The sequence below is a fragment of the Rutidosis leptorrhynchoides genome, chromosome 7, assembly GCF_046630445.1.
Source record: "Rutidosis leptorrhynchoides isolate AG116_Rl617_1_P2 chromosome 7, CSIRO_AGI_Rlap_v1, whole genome shotgun sequence".
Lineage (NCBI taxonomy): Eukaryota > Viridiplantae > Streptophyta > Magnoliopsida > Asterales > Asteraceae > Rutidosis > Rutidosis leptorrhynchoides.
This window is the reverse complement of record NC_092339.1, coordinates 1,220,491-1,225,336: the sequence shown is the minus strand read 5'-3', so window position 1 is coordinate 1,225,336 and position 4,846 is coordinate 1,220,491. Positions and strand designations below refer to the sequence as shown.

Genomic DNA, 4,846 nt, shown 5'->3' with positions numbered 1-4,846 from the left:
CATAGAAGAAAATTTTAAATGAACCAACTAATAATAAAACCCATATGAATCTCATAAAACCCACATCGATTTAGCATAAAGTCAAGATTTTTAGCAGCTATACTACTCAAATCAACACTCTCTTCTTACAAAGATTTGCAACACAACAATAAAAAGAAACATCAAAATAAAGTCGTCATATAAACAAAAAAAATTCATATGTATTCCAGTAAACCCATATCTAATGTCACATAAAGTTAAGTTTTTTTTAGCAAATAAGAAGAAATAAAATGACAAAATAGTGAAAAAGCTTACAGAGTCAGATTCAAAATATTCAACATGTAAGAATGAAAAATGATTCAACCTTAATTTCTACTGAAATTCTCCACACAATCTTAAAAAACCCTGTTGAAGTTCGAAGGAATTGCGCATTACCTGGAGATGAAGAGGAGGGTGGCCACCATTAATGAATGAAGTCGGTCGGATTGTACTGTTCGACAAATTATCAAACTCACCATCTACAAATTGTTGCATTAGTCTCACCATTTCTAGAGACTTTAGCCTCTTGGTTATTGATCCAGCATGTATAATTCTTATGTTAGGCATTCGATTGAAAAACTTGTTGGTCATAATGAAGCTAACTATATTCAATCCCCTTTACAAATGTCAACGTTAGGTAACAACATTAAAGTGAACATGAACCTTTAATTAAGGTTGATGACCCAAATGGCCGACATCAATCTTCATATTTTACCTTTCCCACCTTATACTAATGACAATAGAAGAACAATTATTTATCTATTTCAAGATTATATATAACAATTCTTGAATAGAAGAGATCCACATTCAGCAGCTTTTCTGCAATTTCAGCAATAAGAGTTTTTGTTACCCACTTTCAATTTGGCATCAAGTTATAAGTTACCACTATAAGGTCGTAACCAAAACAATACGTGTTCGCAAAACACAATCAACAACCGCCTAGAACAATACATACAGAAAGAAAAAGAACACAATATTTACCTTTGATAAGTCGAAAAATGGAACTTAGCAGGTACCTACATTCACAAACCGAAAATAACAACGGAAAGAACACATTACTAACTGAACCAATTAACCACTTACAAAATCAATAGAACAACGGTCGTCACCATAACAGCAAAAACATAAACCGTCTTTAATTTCCTCGAATTATACATTTGGTGATACAATGAAGCGAAAATAACTTGGAACTAATAAAGCAAAACCCTAACTTTTCAGCTTTCCCTATTCTTTATATGAGGATTTCCTATTTCTAATAAAGCAAACTACAATTCCAGCTTTCCCTATTCTTTATATGAGGATTTCCTCTTTCTAATCGCAACAAATCACCAGAATATGGTGTGAGCAACAAACTGAACAAAAAAAGAAGAAAAGGAGAAAACAATCGTTACTCACCAGAAACTCCAGGAAAGTGGGATTTGGTTCACTACCGTTCCTTACCTTTCCGCCATCGCCATCGCTGTTGTGCCAGCGAAGGCGCCATCAGTTGATAATTGGGGAGGGTGATTAGGTGTGAAGAAATTTAGAAAGAGTCAGAGAGATTGATGAAAGAGTGAGAAAGTGAGGAAAAAGTGGGTGGGATAATAGGTAAGGTTATGTTTGCAAATTGAAATATCAGCTATGTTTGAGGATTGGGATGGAACGATCTGGAACAAATAATAGAGTAAAATCAAAAGGTGGGAAAAAGGGAAAAGGAAATTAGGTATAGTGTAACAGTAATAGGGTTTAGTTTTGGCCAGTAGGATTGGAAGGTATTTTACGCTATTTAGTGTGTATGTAAATGTTGTTATATTTCAGTATGCTTATAACTATCTTTAGTGGTCTGGTTCAATATATTCAAATTGAAAGAACCAAAAAAAGAGAGATGTGTTGTAGAAGATATAGGAGAGAAAGAGGTTGAAGAGAAGTGTGATGTATTTAATGTATATGTGTGTTTTTGTAACTTACATTATGCATATATATAGTACAAATTTTACTATCCATATTTGACTAATTACCATCCATATTTAACTACTAAATTTACAACACTCCCCCTTGGATGGTAATTTTTTTTTAAAGAGCAATTAATACTGCCTCGTTAAAAACCTTGCTAAAGAAAACCCAGTGGGATAAAACTTTAGCTAAGGGAAAAAGAGTGCAGCATAGAGTTGACTCCCCCTCAAGTAGACAACGCTGAGTCGTCACATCTTTTGAACTTGCCTCATGCCAATATTGTGAACGTATGTTTTGAAAACAGCGATTGACATTGCTTTGGTATAAAGATCAGCAGAGTTGTTGATTGAACGTATCTCATTTTAATCTGGTTGTCTTTTACGAGATCTTGAGTATATGAGAAGAATCTGAGGTTTTCATCTGAAACTGTATCATCTAAATCTTTTATGTACAAGTTTGACCCTTGTGATTTGTCTACAGTCTCCTTCATGGTTTGCTCAAACTGTTGTTTCAATTCCTATTCCCTTTCAGTCTTTTTCTGAGCCTTACCAATATACCATTCTTTTCCATCAAACTTATGACCGTTAAGACCGTTTATAGTTTTAGCGCCTCGTCAGCATTTATGTTTTGTTCTGTCATTTTTGATACTCTTCTTTCATTTGTACTATGTAAGCTGTATTATCTTCATAGATAGTTGTTGGGCTTTTATAGCGTTCTAGTCCACAAGAATCAATAATGATTTGTATCATTGATCTTAACTAAAATCATTCCCGAGTAGCTTCACGTAATGCAATCACTTCGGCATGATTTGATGATGTTGCAACAAGTGTTTGTTTTGAGAACGTCATGATATTGCGGTGCCTCCATTTAGGAATACATATCCAGTTTGAGATTTAGCTTTATGTAGATCAGATAAATAATCTGCATCTGTATAACCAAACAAATCTTGTTTCGAGTTGTTAGAATAAAATAATTATAAATAAGTAGTTCCCCGAAGGTATCAAACTATTTGTTTGATCCCATTCCAATGTCTTTTGGTAGGGGCTGAGCTGAACCTTGTCAACAAATTAACTGCAAAAGAAATGTCAGATCTTGTATAATTTATAAGATACATAAGAGCCCCAATTGCACTAAAATATGGAACTTCTGAACCAAGAAGATCTTCATGATCTTCTAGAGGATGAAATGGATTAGTATCAATATTATGATCTTCTAGAGGATGAAATGGATTAGTATCAATATTAAGATCTAACAACCATATGAGTACTTAATGGTTTTTGTCTTGTCCATATTAAAATATTTTAAAATCTTTTCGGTATAAGTTGTTTGATGTATAAGTAAGTCATTAGTTATATGCTCAATATGTAAATCAACGTAATACTTGATTTTTTTATTTTAAAATCTTTCTTTAGAAGTTGAATGGCTTCATAGATTTCTTTGTTTAAGATAATTGATATAAACAGCTATGATCACATATCCGAACATTGTTTTTATAAAACACACGTGCAAATAAGTTTATATGTATACCCTTTTCTTATCAAGTAGTAATTTAATCGATTATACCACATACGTCCCGATTGTATAAACCCATTTAGAAATCTTTGTGATTTAATGGAATATATTCCCTTGGGTTTTGCATTAGATGCTTATGATACCTTAACCCTTCAGGTATATTCATATATATATATATATCACTATTAAGTGATCCATACAGATAAGTAGTAACAACATCCATGAGATGCATTTAAATAACTACCAGGTTGATTAAGTATCTAATAAGTAATTATATTCATTATAGGAGGATAAGTTTTTCTCCTAATTCATTTCTGGTCTTTGTGGGAAATCTTGAGTTACAAGTCTAGTTTTGCCTTGTAACTTCATTTGCACATTTCTTTTCGGATAAAAATTCATTTGTATCCCATTGTTTCACATCTTTAAAAGTGATAACGATTGATCCAAAAACTTTTCTTTTAGTGAGCGATTCTAATTCAGCTCGTATTGCTCCTTTCCGTTGAGTTCAGTCACGTCTATTTTGATATTCAATGACAGATTTTGGTTCCAGATCATCATCTTTATTCATGATGTCATTGTAACATTATATGAAAATATCTCATCAAGATTTTTCATTTCATTTCAGTTTCATAATATTGCATAATTTATTGCAATTTATGTATTTACATTTATCAATATCCTCTGCAGAAGGAGTATTGATTTATGGTTCTTGTTGAACACTTTCATTTACCTCATTATCAGCTGATTTTCTTTTTCGAGGATTTTTATCTTTGGAACCAATTGGTCTCCCACGTTTCTGCCGTAGCAAAGACTCATGAGTGACATTATGTAGTGACCCGAACTTTTCCATGTTTATATATATTAATTGAGATTGATATTTACATGATTAAATTTTTCCAACATGTTAAGCAATCAAACTTGTTAAGACTTGATTAATTGAAATATGTTTCATATAGACAATTAACCACCCAAGTTGACCGGTGATTCACGAACGTTAAAACTTGTAAAAACTATATGATGACATATATGTGGATATATATATAGTTAACATGATACTATGATAAGTAAACATATCATTAAGTATATTAACAATGAACTACATATGTAAAAACAAGACTACTAACTTAATGATTTTTAAACGAGACATATATGTAACGATTATCGTTGTAAAGACATTTAATGTATATATATATATCATATTAAGAGATATTCATACATGATAATATCATGATAATATAATAATTTAAAATCTCATTTGATATTATAAACATTGGGTTAACAACATTTAACAAGATCGTTAACCTAAAGGTTTCAAAACAACACTTACATGTAACGACTAACGATGACTTAACGACTCAGTTAAAATGTATATACATGTAGTGTT

At 31.7% G+C, this 4,846-nt stretch overlaps 1 long non-coding RNA gene across 1 annotated transcript; it reads right to left on the bottom strand.

Annotated features, from left to right (window-relative positions):
• Positions 1-224: 224 nt before the first annotated feature.
• LOC139858584 (uncharacterized) lies at positions 225-1,653 on the bottom strand. Its single transcript, XR_011762998.1, has 3 exons — positions 1,414-1,653; positions 1,000-1,034; positions 225-837 (listed from the first exon to the last, which is right to left on the bottom strand). It is a non-coding gene; the product is annotated as an uncharacterized lncRNA (long non-coding RNA).
• Positions 1,654-4,846: the final 3,193 nt, after the last annotated feature.